At 31.7% G+C, this 16,823-nt stretch overlaps 1 pseudogene across 1 annotated transcript; it reads right to left on the reverse strand.

Annotated features, from left to right (window-relative positions):
- Positions 1-1,168: 1,168 nt before the first annotated feature.
- LOC114411746 lies at positions 1,169-11,855 on the reverse strand (annotated as a pseudogene). The gene is made up of 13 exons (XR_003666525.1): positions 11,700-11,855; positions 11,493-11,623; positions 10,329-10,411; positions 9,209-9,460; positions 8,924-8,996; positions 6,506-6,586; positions 6,348-6,429; positions 6,143-6,247; positions 2,791-3,075; positions 2,374-2,496; positions 2,218-2,274; positions 1,655-1,729; positions 1,169-1,436 (listed from the first exon to the last, which is right to left on the reverse strand). The product of XR_003666525.1 is annotated as a mitotic checkpoint protein BUB3.3-like (transcript).
- Positions 11,856-16,823: the final 4,968 nt, after the last annotated feature.

Raw genomic sequence — 16,823 nt, forward strand, 5'->3', positions numbered from 1 at the left:
AATGCATTCAACTTTGCACTTATACTCAATCTCCATAACAATATTATAATCTCAAAGTAATATATTATTCTATAATTCATCATATATTCAATTTATCACTTATATACAATTTCAATCACAATTTCATAATCTCAATATAACTATTTATTACGCTAATCTTATTCAAAACACAAATTATACAAAAATATTTCTCAATCCACGGGGAGTAAAATCCCTCAAACAATTTCACATAATCATACAAGAAGAATTTCAATACAATAAACATCCCAATTTGATCCCCTAAAGATTCCTACACATGTTCATTCTAACCTCAATTGCGATAAACTCATCCCTTACCTCTAAGCGGGCTCACGTGTGTATAGTGACAGCAATAGTGGCATCTCTAGCAGTTTTCTGAGATTCCTCAAGTTTTTTCCTCTGACTAATCTGATAGGGTTCCCAAACGTTAGAGAGAAGGAGAAGGGATTGAAGTCTTCATTCCACTGTCTACATACAATGAATATTTCTCCCTCCATAGACGTTATTTTGCGAATTCCAACGGTGAAGATGTACAGAAATGAATCATGAACCACATATCAAAATTTCATAACAATCCAACTGTTAACAAGTTTAGAATCGTAGTTTTACTGAGATAGTTTTTTATTTCTGCAGGAAAAGAAAAAGCTACAATGCAAAAGGTATTTCTCTCAGCTCCGACATGTTTTCATAATTCCCAACGACGAGAATGTTCGAAAATGAGTTCCGAACCTGGTGCTCAAATTTCACGGCGATCCAACGGTGAATGAGTCTGAGATCGCTGTTTTTCTAAGACAGGTTTGATGGTATGCGAAAAAAAAGAGTTTTGGAAGAAGGAGAAGGAAAAACAAAATTGAGAAAAAGAATAGGCGTAGAGAGTATCGTCAGTCTCAAAACTGACCTAAGATACCTCTATTTATAGGTAGGGTATTCACACAACCTATTATTTACTCTTTTTTTATTATTTTATAAACAAATACTTTATTTTATTTTCTATCAAATGAATAAATCAAATATCTTTCCTTTTTTTTCCTTCAAACCATTATTTTAATACATTTACTTCTCCTTATTTTTTTAATTATAAAATCTCACCATTTTCTAAAACTATTTTTTTTTACTAAAATTTTTTTTAATTTATTTACGAAAAATGAGATGTTGCACAACACAATAAAATATAGGTCAAGGATTCCCAAATAAAGCCATTCAAGTGTTACCACATCTTGTAAGAATGGCACAAACTTTGGCTGATTTAGTATACAAACCCACATAAAAGTGAAAAATAAAAATAAATACAATATATAATCTCAATTCCAAATCTATTACTTGGGGCCAATATCCTTAAGGGCACAAATCTGCTCCTCACCCATGGAAGACATAACAGACACAACCAGATCTTTGCCCTCAGCAAATCCATCCTTGATCTGCATAACACAAATTGAAATTCAGAAGAAGAATGAGCAAATTATAAAAGTTTAATATATGATTGAAGATCATGATGCAGTTTCATTACTTTGTAATCGGACAAACATTGTCATCATCAAATGTTGATAAATCATAGTTTACTACAATTTCCTTCAACATGACAAGCAGAACCAGTCCAGATTACGTATTATGTAGAGAAGGTATCAAACAAACTAACCTGCGTAAGCAGATTTTCATCGGTTGGAAGCCTAAGGTCATCCTTAGTACCACCAGTCTCAGTCAGCAGACTCACCTAATATATTCATTGAAAAATATCCTTAGTTCACCTTAAAGAAAGTCGTACTGTCCTAAGTTTAAGTAAAGGGTAACATACATTATTGACCAATTGCCAAACTATATTAACCACACCATATCAGAAGAGAAAGTGAAAAATGAGACCAAGAAACTATACACGGATGTTAAAGATAAAATTTAAATCATATATAATTTATTAACTACAGATGCATTAACTATTTATCTGGCTACTTTAATCGTTTGATGCCTGCTTGATTCAGCTTTTTTTGGAAAAAAAAAATCAATTCTATCACCAATCACCCCGTTGAACATAAAACGTAATTATCCAAACATGCAATCAAAAGCATCGGTGCAAATTATCATTTATCTTACCTAAATAACCTTATTTATATCACATCAAATCACTTTGGGGTATCAATATCTCACAGATGTAGCTTAGAAGAAAAGTGTAATGAATAAGAGACACAAGTGTAACTGAAATCTTACAAACCCATCCTCTGAGATGTCGATGAGCTGGTAGTCAATGCGATTAACATGAGGAACCTGTTGTAACCACAAAAACACACATACCAAACCTTAATAAGCTTAAGCGGTCTCATAAAAAAAACAAAATCCAAATCCAAAAGGCACTCTCATACATACATCACAGTTATGGGAAGATGGGACAATATCCTCAAGCTTTTTCCCAGTGAATATGTCAATTCCAACAAAGTGACACTTTGCGTGTCCATGCTTGCCAGTTTTGGAAGTGGAAACCTCCACAACCTGTCCAACCAACACAACCCCAAAAATCCAAAACAAAACTTTAACCTAATTCTCCACAAACAAAATCCCCCCACAAGTGGAAAAACCACAGAGAGAGACAACTTTCACATGAAACTCAATTTCATAAAAAATCACCAAATGGGGTCTGATTATTCACATCAATTGTTATAATCCACTTAACAAAAACAAAACTTTCAATTAAATTCAGTGTAAACTCGATCAAACTCCAAAATTCAAAGAGATGTCAATATATCATATTTATTTAAAAAGAAAAAGAGAAAAAGAAAAAGGAACCTTGCATGGCCTGTTCTTGATGACAATGTAACCATTTTTGCGGATGGTTCCAGCTTGCTGGGGAAATGTCTTTGATGCCCCAGCATCAGCCTTTGACTCGAAGTGGTGTTCCTCGTCTGACATGGTTATGGTTAATAACACGCATCATAATGTGTGATGCGTCTGGTTTTCCTTTTATAGACACACACTACTAGAGAAGAACATTGTAACATTTTTTTTCCTCGTTTCTTTTAATTGGGGATAACTACTCGACCTTTTTGAGGTAATTTTGATCCCACAACCAACCTTCGGGTTTATCTTTTAAATTTGTAAGATTAAATAGGAGAATAAATGAAAAAAAATTATTGAAACTGTAAATTTATAAAACATCAAATTCTGTCAAAAAAAATTAGTTTAAAAAAATCCAGAAACACTTATATAATTATTTTAAACTAGATGTTTTATAAATCTACAGTCTCAATAAATTTTTTTCACTTATTCTCCTATTTAATCCTACCGAAATTATACAAGATATAATTGAAAAATGAAAAGTTATAAAGAATGTAGGCATAATTAATTTAAATAAAATATATGAAATATAGATTAAAATTATAAAAGTGATATGTATAATTTTTTGGTGCATAGATGTTATGTATAATTAATTTAAGTTTTTGAATTTATTTTTTTTAAAAAAAATATTAGTGACATTTGTCTTGTGTTCTAAAAATCTAGATTGTTAATTCAATCACTCTCAAAGATAAATTCTAGCTAGTATTTTAAGGTGTGTATTATACATAATAAATATTTGTTTTATAAAATTCATAATAATGAAAAAAAATAACATGCATAAGTTATATTTATATTTACAATGAGAAATTTATATTATGATATTAGAAAAGAATTAAAAAAAAAAGAATGCTAACTGAGAGTGAGTTTTATTTTTTAAATTGTATATTCTGTTATAATTTAGAATAAGAATATATTCAGTATACAGATGTGTATAGGAGGAACACCCAAGAAAAAAATATTTTTAAAATTTAAAAAATTAGGATGAATGAAGATACAATAAGAAACTCGTTAAATAAATGGTGATAACAAAAACAAAACTAAAATTAGTGGAAAAAATTCTCAAAGAAATAGAGTATGATAATGTTACTATAAGAATTTCTATAAATATTGATTTTGATTTGATTAAATAATACTGTAATAAATTAGAGATATTTTTAATAAAACAAAAAGTGTGATTTTTTCCCGTAAAAAGGTCATTTTTCTTTTTTTTTAAACAGGAAACAAATTCTGCTAAAAAGAGTAAGATAAGTATATGATAAGAATTCCAATAAATTTAATATTTTGTTCAAATAAACACCTTCATTTATGTCTTGATTCGATTAATTATTTGAAAGCAACTTGTATTCATTATTCAACCTTTTTTCACCAAAAGCTAACAGGTTTAGTTTGACTTTGAAGCATAAAAAATTGTTGATTGTTTTTAGTTTTTCGTTCCCCCGAAAGCTATAATTTTTTTGTTTTTTTATCCCCTGGAAGCTATAATCTAAACACTATATGGAGCATATTTTATAATACACGTCTCCCCCCATCTTGCATTCGAAAATTATGCGTTTCTTTTTTATCGTTTTTTTTTTCTTTTTAATAAAAAAAGTCGTCACTCAGTGCAGTGTTGAATTTGCGTTCTTCGAACGCCACAACGACGCGCCGCCACGTGTGGCTTTCTGGGACCCACACTTCGTCAAGGTTCTTTCTTCTTTTCTCCGCATTTCATAATATTTTATCAGATAAATGAAGAATTAGCTCTTAACCGCTAAATTTGCATCTAAATATACACATTTTCGAAGCAATGATTAAAAAAATTGTACGATCTCAATATAGTATCTTTCAGTATCTTGAAAGGAAAAAAAAATACTGATCTGATGACTGCATTATAAAGAGAATAAGAACACAAACTTTATTTTCCGATGATAAAAAATACAGCAAAAACTTTAAAAAATGATAACTTAATTTTTTATACATAAAAATACAGTACATGATTTTATTAAACACCGCCAAAAATCAAACTCTTAATGATAATACTTTATCAATCAAACTCTTTTAATATTTTCCTCCAATATTTTTCTTGATCTCCCAGTATCCCTTTTTAAAGAGCATCTATTTTCTTCACCGGTGCCTCCACTTGTGTCTCTGATGACACAAATCTGTTAATTTGTCATATTTGAGTCGTTATGGCAAAACTAAAAGAAAAATACAATATTATTTACACAACTAAACTGTTACACTTATCCTTTATAATCACACTTCCTCTTTTTATCTCTTAATTAACCATGAATATAAGATTTGGTGTAGATGAAATATTTTTCATAATGGTAATATCATTTTATGGTCATTCCATGAAAGGAGGTTTCTCATGTTTGTTAGAAAAAGTTATGAAAGCCAGGCAAATAACCGAGTGGGAAAAAAAAACCCTCCTTTCAATAATAAATAGCAAAGGATTAAACATTTACCTTCGTCAGCAAGCATAGCATAAGTGCTTCAACTTCTCTTACTAGCAGAAATTGATCCAATATCAATGTTGTCCACTCTATGGATGAATATACGAGGTGGTTTTTCTCTATCAGTAGCAAAGATCCAATAATCAGATTAATAGAATAAAGGCTTAACTCAATGAATATTTTCATGTTTAGCTTCAACTAGCAAGGCCTAGTTTTGTTTCTTGCCTAGCTGTTTATGAAGTGATTAAATCATTTAATATGCAACATGACACCACAGCTATCAAGGCCTTTCTTGATCTAAGTGTAGTGAGATGAAGGGTTCTCATAATTTAAATGGAAATTTAAATATACAAATACCAAAGTTTATATTTGAAAATCAATCAAATGTACATAATCACTAAATAATAGCCAAGACAAGCTATATCTCATGACCCACGAGAGTAAAAGAGGGGAAGAAAAACTTCATAAGTCATAAACAAAACAAATAAATTATAACCCATTCTCATATTTTAGAATATCCTGCATATATAGAAATTCCAACAATTCAAAGCATATAATGAAAAGAAAAAAAAAAGATTCAGGTGTTGTAAATACCATATCTCACTCTAATACATCTTAGGCATTTTCTTGCAATAAAATATTAAATTTAGCAGCTCCAACTAACACTGGCTAATACTATGATATGATCAAGGGATGTTTATGCACACTTAAATGAGTTATATGAAACTGGTTGTCTCATTCCTTTGTGATTATGATGAAGCAAGAAATACTAAACAACAATGCCAATGGTAACAATGGAACAGAACATCAGGCTTCATTCACATTTGATATAGAGGAAAGGAGCTACGGACAAGATAAGAAAGAATTACTCACATTTCCTTTGCTTCTTGGTAAGTATGGCTTGATGCTACAGCCAGAAGCTGACCTGTGTGGTTGTATGATAAGGATGCAACACTATTTGGATACCTGGGCAACTGAATTTGAGAAAAGTAAAGCTCGAAAACTAATGAACTGCTTACAATTTACAAACACCATAAAGATTAGAAACAATTATGAAACTTAATAGGCAAATACCTCAACTAGTCTTCTCCTACTTCCAGCATCCCATATGGTAACATAACCTTCATTGTCACCAGTGGCAAAGGCACCAGATACACTAAACAGAAATTACATTTAATCATATTTTAATTTTTAGAATTTATAATGGCAACCTATATGGGAAGGAAACATACAGTGGACTGAATGCAATGTCGTTCACTGATACCAAATAATGCCGTCCATCCTTCGATTTTGGATGACACCGGAATATATATCTGTGAGGATTTGATAAAGCAAATTGTTAGAACCTGTGGTTGTCATTAACGACAATCTGCAAACTCAACTCCAAATCAAACAACAAATAGATACATAGTAGGATATCTGTTAGGCAGGTATCAAATTCTAAGGAAATTTTGCAAACAGATAATTCATGGTCAATGGTAGCTGAAATCGAGAAGATAGAAACCAATTGCAAATGTCAGTTTTATCAGTGTTGCACTAACAATTAGACAGGGAACACCACACGCTCCCCCCGTGACCTCAAAATAGGAATCAAGCATCAACGATTTTCTGTCCTAATGTGTTCAATGGTCAGGAATACGATATAGAACATATGATTCAACACAAACACATGGATATATGACAAATTTAAAAAATTATAAGACACAACAAAGCTATAATATTATGTAAATTAGTATAAGATTAACATAAAATGCAAAGTTTAAATGAAAGGAGATAATCGATATTTTAATAGTGAAAATTTGTTATTGTAGACATTATACTATAATTTATCTAACTATTGTGACGCTCCCATTTGAATTAGCATACAACAACAACCAAATTTTTCCTCACTGGGTGAGATTAACTGTAAGGATTAAACGACACCATAATGTTATGTGATAAATCATATCATATCTATAAACAAATTATTGACCTTTACGTCTTTCACTCTTTCTACATTTGGCTAATAGTTTTTCTCGGTCTACCTCTACCTCTAGCAACCTAATCTGCTCTCCTTATTGGGACATCTACAGATCTTCTCCACACATAATCATATAAGGTGCCATTTTATCTTTTCTACAATAGGAATTACCCCAACTTTTTCTTTAATGCATTAACTTCTAATTCTATCTTGTCTAGTAATCCATTCACCCATCTCAACATTTTCATCTTTGCAACATTGAGTTTATTTTCTTGTTGACTTTTTACTGCCCCAACAGTCTGTTCCGTACAACATCGTCGGTTCTATAGTTGTGCGGCAAAATTTTCCTTTAAGCATGAGTGTTATAAACTCCTCTATTTTATTCATTTTAGTTGAATCTTATGATTTACATCTCTCTCTATTTCTCTTTATCCTATATGATGGACCCTAGATATTTAAATTGTATGTCTTGTTGTAAAGTATGCTCTCCAAGTTATACCTCTACACTTGAGTTGTTTCACCTCTTGCTAAACGTATATTCCATATAATTTGTCATACTTTTGCCTAAGCAAAGCCATGATCTTTCGAAGTTTGTCTCCACATCTCTAACTTCTCACTTATCTCCTCAGTTGATCCTCCAACCAGAAATCCAGAACATTCTATAAAACATGCCTAGTGGCAATAGCTATTGGATGCTTGGTAAGAAAGTCCAAGAATATAAAGTAAAGAGGCGGGTTGAAAACTAGCCCTTGGGACATTCTTATGGTTATAAGAAAAACTATTGTTAAAAAATGAAGCCATATTGTATTCTCACCTTAGTCGTTATCCACGCATAAATGTCCTTGATTGCTCAAATATATGAAATACAATTTCCTTTCTTTTCCAAGGCCATCTAAAAAACATCACTTCACACCCAATCGCATGCTTTTTTCAAGTCAATAAAGACCAAATAAAAATCTTTTCAATTCCTCCAATATCTCTCCATTAAGTGTCACGACAAGTCTATTGTTTCCATGGTTGACCTCAAACATAAATCCAAATTGATTTTCAATAATGTGAATTTCTTGTCCTAATTTCTTGTCAATTTACTTATCCATAAATGGGTAGGTATAAAAATTTAAAATAAGAGCGAAAAAGCATGTAAAATATGGCCACGAGTATTTGAAGTGTCTATAATTACCTTTTCCCAAGGTTAGATAGGTATAAAAGTTTAAAAAAAGAAAGTGTGAAAAAAATTGTAAAATATAGTTACAAGCATGTGAAGTGCCTATACAAGTACAATGACATGGTTACTATTTTGAAATGTTTGTTTTTCATGATATGAAAACCATCAACTCCAACCCACAAATGGCACAATCAAACTAAACCAACAATTGGCAGAGACATCAGGTGCCTGTTAAACAAAATTATAATATTTAAATAACTTTAGTCTCATTCATCTTAAATTTTTCCTTATTGTTGATGGAATGCCTACAAGGTTAGAAAAGGAAAATGTAGGTGAGTAGTAACTGTGGAAGTTAGGTTATAAAATTAAAACAACTGAAGTGAACTGCATCCTTATTAGTCTTTCAGCAAGTGAGTAATTCCTTTTATCAGCCTCGACAGAGAAAAGGAAAAAAGTAAAGCCAAATAATGTATCAGAATTTTAAAAAATGCATATAAAATTGCAAAATGGTTATCTAAAACTGACCTAATGTCGTTTGAACTGAATGGATTGGAAATCTGCAGTGATACTCGTCCGTCTACAGACCCAACTGCGAATCCTGCAAGAGCATCAGACTTAATATCTGCCTAAACTCTGATTTCTGATTGCCTATGAACATGTGGATTAGCAGTTTTAAATCTCAAATATCAATGATATCTGGAAAACCAATAACAAAATATGATGAGACATGAAAAAGTTCTTAGTGACTCAGAAAGAAGAGCAGCAATTTTCCTAAGTTTATAAGATAAAATAAGACTACATAGTTCATACCTTCTGCATCTGGAATTGAACTGACACATCTTAAGTGTGTTCCATTGAATGCCTCTTTTGACTCAACTGGTTGGTCAAAGTAACGTAAATCATAAACAAGCATTGATGCTCCAATGGCTACGGTAACATTAAATCCAGAGACAGACATGGAGTCCACCTCTGCATCTAGACTTCTCAAACATAAAGAAGTCTTCTTCATATGCATGTCCCATAACAGTAACTTTTTGTCAAATCCGGATGTGACCAACTGACCTGCACTAACCAAGAATACGAATAATAGGAACCATTTTTTTGAAGACAATACAGCATGGCCATGATAAACCTTTTATTAACCTAAACCCGGCATCTCAACATTTTTATTTTATTAGCTTTTAAGAATATGATGAAACTTGGAATGAAACATTATGAGGATTAAGGATCTGTAGTTTATAATTACAACTAAAAAAAAGCATTAGTAAAATTAGATTACACTTAATAGATGGCTGGCAAGTTGATACATTTTTTTGAAAAACAAATTCAATACTTTTAAATTGCAGTTTTACTTTTTATTTTATCTCTCACCGTCTTTTATTGTTTTTAACGACAAATATTAATTTATTACTTTTGTTTGAAATGTCATTGGAAGGATCGAACTCACATCCTCTCCCCCATCTCTTAAGTCCTCCTCCCTCCCAACCACTAGGTCAACCTTATGTATACAAATTCATAAAATATAATTTTGTAAATTCAAATTAAGAAATACTTCTTACATTACTAAAAACAAAAATTATAAATCATTGTCAACATAAGTTACTTCTTATTGTCTACAAATAGGAATAGGAATAATACTATAAATCTCATCCCTTTGTTGAAATCATCTATAAAGAGGACAAATAGCATTTTTGTTCATCAAGGGACAATGCTTCCATGTTTCTATATTATAGATGTTTTTTTGTCTCGTGTAACTGTATTTAACAATTAGCATTGCATAACTTTTTATGAAGGCCTGGATACTTCACATATAGAGGAGGATTGCATATTGATGATAGCTAATTTGCCCTTCCAGTATCATACCAATAATGAAAAAACAACAAAAAGTAACAATTATTAACAGAAATAAATAGTGGTATCAGTAGATTACATGTTTCATTGGAATATCCAATACATGTTGCCATATCATCGTGACTACCCAGTGTATCAACAAGTCCTGAATGCAAGTCATACCTATAAAGTTTAGCTTTAGAGGAGTCAAAAACACTCTTGAAAAAATTGGAAGACACACCATATATCATATCATATGCGAAACTAACGAAAGCCACAGTTAATTTCGTTTTCCGAATTTGTTTTCAGAAAATATGCTTTTATGAATAATTAATGAAAAAAAAAACTCAGCTGATTTTATTTATTTTATTTTCAAAACTTATTAAGCAATAATAAAAACAATATCCCAGTAACTAGCTGGTCAAGTGGAGCAAAACAGAATTCATATCTAACAGATCTCAAATTCAAGCTGCACTCTTTGAAACAAGTGTTTGGATACCTCCTAGAATCAATTTTGACCCTCAAAATCATGGTGGAAAATTGAAAGAATTGATTTAATTTTGGTAAAACTGAAAGCTAATCCTAACACACACGTAGTCTTTAATCCCAGAAACACTTCCTACCTTGGATTGGGGACAGCATTCTCTCTCCCTAAAATTTAATTCAATGTACTGTAAAAAATAAAAATATAAAAAAACATTCTGGTAACTTTATTGCTTTTACCAGACTTCTTGTTCATAAAAAGGTTAAAAACTAGAATGAAAATTATACGGGATTCATTGTATAATCATTATTAGCTAAACACATTGAGGGCACAAAACAAACAAAATAAACATCAAGATCTAAAAGAAGAAAGTATTTATTGTGAAAATCATAGAAAGCATAAAAAAAAGTCATGAACAGCGCAACTTTGTACATCCCAATAAAAACATGTCTCCTTTCAGTTCATTAACCAATGTCTCAAGGGTAGGGGCAAACATTAATTATGAACCACGTAACAAATAAAACACTATGATGCAGCTCGTGAGTTGGGTTGGGTGGTTAAGAAAGAAGGAAAGGAAAGAATGGTCATGGGTTGGATCCATCTTGATGACAAAAAATTAACAATTAACAACTAACATTTGCCGATTAAAAAAAAAACTATGAACCAGCTCGGTTTCTTCTTCGAGAGCGGCAAAAATGTTGCAGTTCCTCTATGTTTAAACATATATAACGTAACAGTGAGTAAAATTAAACAAAATGGAAACGGAAATTCGAAGAAGACCTTCGGATTAGTCCATCAGAGGCGGCGGCGAAGGCGACAGCGTCGTCCTGGAAGCAGCAATCGAGGAGGGGAGCTTGCGAGGGAGCTTGGAGTCTGAGGAGAGAGGCGTCGACGTCGAAGAGGCGAAGACTCTGTTTCAGAGTCAGATTGAGTGAATTGTGAAAGCAAAGCGAGAGAGAAAAGGGGTGAAATTAAGGAAAGACTTACGGAGTCCCAAGAAGAGATGAGGAGGGTGTTAGAGTGGGGCGCGAATCGGGTTCGGGAAATGGCGTCTCCTATTTCCTTCTCCAACTTCAATTCCAACCAATCTCCCTTCATTCTTGTTTGCACTCGAAACTGAAACAACTCTTTTCTGAAATTTGAATTCTCCCGCTCACAAATGCTTATGTTTGTAGTTGTGGGCTAATAAATGTTGTGGCGCGTCTAATTTCGGATTTAAGGTTGCGTCAGATTCAAATTCTTGATTTTATTTTTTTACTTCTGTGGTTTAAAAAATATTTAGTTTAGAAAGAAAAAAAGCAAAAAAAATGAAAAAAAAGCTTAGAGTGAATGACATTGGTTAACACAAGTGATAATAGCTTGTATTTCTTAACTAAGTGGTTCAAGGATCCATTCTTAGTAGTTGGAGGCTTTTTTTATTTATCTAGTATAATTTTTTTTAATTACCAAAATGAATATATTTTGAATTAATTACAAAAATGAGTAAATTATCATTTCATATCCAAAGAAATTTTGCTTGAAAGCATCATTTTTCTTTCAGCATTTTTTTTTTCTTAGAAGAAATTGTGCACAAATTCACGATTTCAATATTTTGATTTTTCTTACATTATTTATTTAAAATTATGCTTTATTTGATGACTTCTTCTTTTTTAATATTAAACCAAAATCATCTTTGCATTGACGATTTTGGTTGTTTTTATTTTTAAAAAAAAAATTGTAAATTTATTATGGATTTTTATTTTAGCATAAAGTTATAAATGATTAAGGAACTTTTTAATTTTAAAAAAATATAATTAAAAATATGTTAATAATAAAACGATAAATGAGCAAAATTTAATACAACTTTAACAATATACGCGTACTAATTCAGCATGAAAAGAAGATAAATTATTACAAGGTATTTTACATAATTTATTGCATATATGAACAATTACCTCAATGATGTTCTTTATTGCGACATATTAAACATTTCTTAGACTTATTTGGAACTTGATCTCCCTGATTGTTTTCAACACATTTTAGGGTCGAGAACAAATTTTAGACCTATATATTGAGACCAATAGTCATTATTTCCAAGGGAGTGAAATTAAAGTTCATAAGTCTTGTAAATATTTTTCAACTTGTACATAGAATCAACAAATGTGTCGATCGTAAATGGCAAGAGCAATATACAGTAATAACATGAGAGCAAGAAAGTTGTAGTGCCTGAAATTCTCCACATTTGCACCACTATTCATTCAATTTAACAGTATAGGTCTTTACTCGTTGACCTACGTTGGGATTTGCTAGCTCTTGCACCTCAAACTGACATGTTTCTTAATTGTACCTTTGCACATGATGCATCCCAACACGACATTGTCTTTTCAGGTTAACATTATGAAACCTTTTGTTAAAGTTTGAAGCAATATGTTGAATGCAGTACATTGATTTTAAACATGATGCATTCCACCCAACTTCTTGTGATCGTAATGCTGATAACAAATCAGATCCTTTGTTTGATGTGATGCATAAGTTTTGTTGAGGTGTGACATATGTTCGCAAAAGATGGCAAAACCACATCCAAGCTTCATTTGTCTCATCTTCGACAATTGCAAATAATAGTAGAAACATGTTTCAATTTTCATCTTGTGCAATGACATTCAATAAAGTAACATGGCATTTCCCTGTTGAAAATGTGTCATCTACTTGCATAACAGGTTTGCAACATTTAAAACCTTCAGTGCATAGCTTAAAAAACCAAAACACGCGATCCAGAATGAAACTAGACAGGTCTTCCACACCACCGAAAATGTTAGAACTTGCACTATATCGAACAATCATACCTGGTACACATTCTTGAACACACTGCATCCATCTAGCTAGATCATTATATGAATCTTCCTAGTCTCCGAATTCCATGACAAGTGTTTTTTGTTTTGATATTCATGCTTTTTTGTATGTCACAATATAACCATGGCAACCTTTTATATCTGCAATCAAAGATTTAACTGGGATAGAAGGATTTGATTTTACCAACTCATAAAAACGATTAGTAATTTCATTTGAGCCTAAGTTTTGGTGGTCATGAGAAATCACTATGGAAGTGCAAGTGTGTAGACCTTTAATTTTTTTTATCTCCTATTACTTAAGAATTTTACTAAATGATGTCTTAATCCACCACTGACAACCATTGCCAAAGTGAATATACCGACTAACGTACCTGTCAACCTTAAACTCCTAAACAACATAGTGGAATCCATGATTATAATGAAATTGCTTAATTTCAATGACAATTACTTCTTTTGATTCAAAAGGCATGTCTTCCCAAATATTGCTATTGACATTCATACTGGCGAAACAACTTGAAAACTTTGTTTTTTTCGATGGTTAATTGTTAAAGTTGTCGTAAAAGGAAGACATTTTTACATCTTTTGTGTCTTGGTTTGCTTCATCAGGGACTTCATCTTGAAGATCGTCCTCACTAAACTCTTCTACATTGTCCCTTATGATTGCCTCTTCCTCAAAAGACAATGAACTGCCACTAACGATAAATGTTTCCATTTGTCAATACAAACAAAGACAATGTTTCATTACTATGTACAAATCATTGAAATAAAAAAAACAAAACATAAATTAACTAACTACAGGAAATTTAACCATTTACTTCTATTGGAAGATTTGATTAAAATTATCTGCAAGTGAGCAAAAACCTTTGATAAGCAACTGGTGTTTAAGTTCAAAGAAATTCTCCTAGCGTTGAGAAATTCAAGCGAAAGCTCTCGGTGTGAACCCCATAAAATAGAGTGTGGCTAGGGTAATAAAACTACTAAAATTGTGCTTAGATGCATGATTTTGCTAAAATTGAAATCGTGCTTGGATGCACGATTTTCCTATACTAAAATCATCTTTGAAGCTAAGATTTCAACTTATCCCTCCATGTGCTCCGCGTGTGTGCAGGAATGGTTCTTCACGGATTCCAGCTCACAGATTCCATAGCTTCATAAAATTATTCTTCAAGGTTGGATTCCTTTGGTAAGATTCCTTGCATGCATTCAACCAATCATCTTACCTTTATTAGCTAGCAAGAATCTTGCTATGGTTGCTAGTTGATGTGCTTTGTTCCATCAATGTGAAAGAAAGGCTTGCAACACTAAGGAAAAAAGGTTCAACTCATTTGCAGCCAAAAGAAGACATAACTTGAATCATTGTATCATAAACTCATGTGCAACTTTAATAGTTTTGCAACTGTGAATTTTTGTTGTTGTATTCTCAAAGTTTTGAATCATTATTGGATGTGATAGTTTTTCTTATTAAAATATATGTTAAAGTTACAATAATTCCAAAATAGATCTACATATATAACAAGCGCTTTGGTTTTGTTCTTGGCATCCAAAATACATTTCATCTTCTATCGTCCAACATGTGTTCACCTTCATTTGTGTTTCCTTCCTTTCTCTCTACATATACCATTAAGTAATTTTGGTATTTTTGTTTGTTTCTTATTTTTTAATAAAATAAATATATATTATTAGTAAATTCACGTTCATCTTTTATACATGAATTTGCTTAAAATATGCAGGTATGGAAAACAACTAAGGAGGACCAATAGATCTGTCATTATCGCAGCTGCAACATAAGCATGTTACAAGAAAAATCTAGGAAGGAAATGAGAGACTTATCCGCCCTAGGCGTCATGCAATTCAGGTAATCAAACACTTAGATAGATCCCCGCATAAGACATTTAATCAATGAAGTTGGCTTCAATGACATGTTAAATATTCAAAACATAGACATAAATCATCATTTAATAACAACTTTAGTGGAACAATGGAGAACAGAGACACATGCATTCTATTTTCCATACGAGGAAGCTACAATGACCTTAAAAGATGTGGCTTTGCAACTTGGTCTAGAAATAGATGGAGAGGTCGTAACTGGTGTCAATAATGATTATTTGGTTCCTTTTTGTGAACCTTTATTAGGTTTCATTCCTCCCACATGTCATGCAATAGGGAATACAACCAAATTATCATGGTTGAATAATGCTTTTCAACAACTTCCTGATGATGTCAACAAAGTTGTTATCACACAACATGCACGAGCTCATATAATGATGCTAATAATAGGATTTTCTATGCCAAATACATCAACTTTAGAGTTCATTTGATGTATCTATTACTATTGCATGACTTAACAATGATAAGAAACTACAATTGGGGTTCAGCTGTATTAGCTTGTCTTTATCGAGCTTTAGATGATGAGGTTGACTTTAAGCAAGAAAATATTGGAGGATGCATGTTGTTTCTCCGATCTTAAGCATGGGATCAGATTACATGCATTTCTCCACGCATAAAAGAATACACCAATGAAAAGGTTCATGTAGGACTGGGGTTTCCTCTTGCACGTAGGTATGTAAAATTGTATTTCTATGATTGATTTGTTTTTTAATAGAAACTTAAATCATGTCATTATTAGTGTAATAAATGAACTATTTTTTATAGGTGATCTCGCCCCATACAAAAAAACCACCAGTAGCATCTATGCATATATCTCATATGTTACACGTTTGATCAATTACGATCAAAGGAAGTTATTTGATTAATAACATTTATGTTGAATATCTTTAATCATCATTATGTATGCTAATGTAATTTTTATTACAATTTTTATGGACTCATTATCGTAAACATGCAATAAGCTGATTAATAAATGTTGATCTTTCTCCCGTTGCTCTGTGTTGTCGTACCTCTCATGTTTCGCAATTGTGGAGTTTCACCAAACAAATCAAGTCATGAGACAATTTGGCTATCGCTAAACTATTCCACCTGACCTATTAAATCTAGATCAACTCCACAAAGAAGATATGAGAGGAATAACAGACAAATATTGGCCTCAATATCACCAAAGGTGGATTGTTATGTGGAATGATTGTCACAATCGTATAATTCAAGGTCAACAGTATGATGGACATAGACATTTGCATGAAAATTCATAATACATGCAATGGTATATTCCAAGAACTATATGATATATATCACCTCAGGAGTCACTACCTATAGAGGAAGTAAGTATACATATAATTGATAAATAATATTTTTATTAATACTCAAATATTGTCTCTAATTATTCATT

This window comes from Glycine soja, chromosome 1, assembly GCF_004193775.1.
Source record: "Glycine soja cultivar W05 chromosome 1, ASM419377v2, whole genome shotgun sequence".
NCBI lineage: Eukaryota > Viridiplantae > Streptophyta > Magnoliopsida > Fabales > Fabaceae > Glycine > Glycine soja.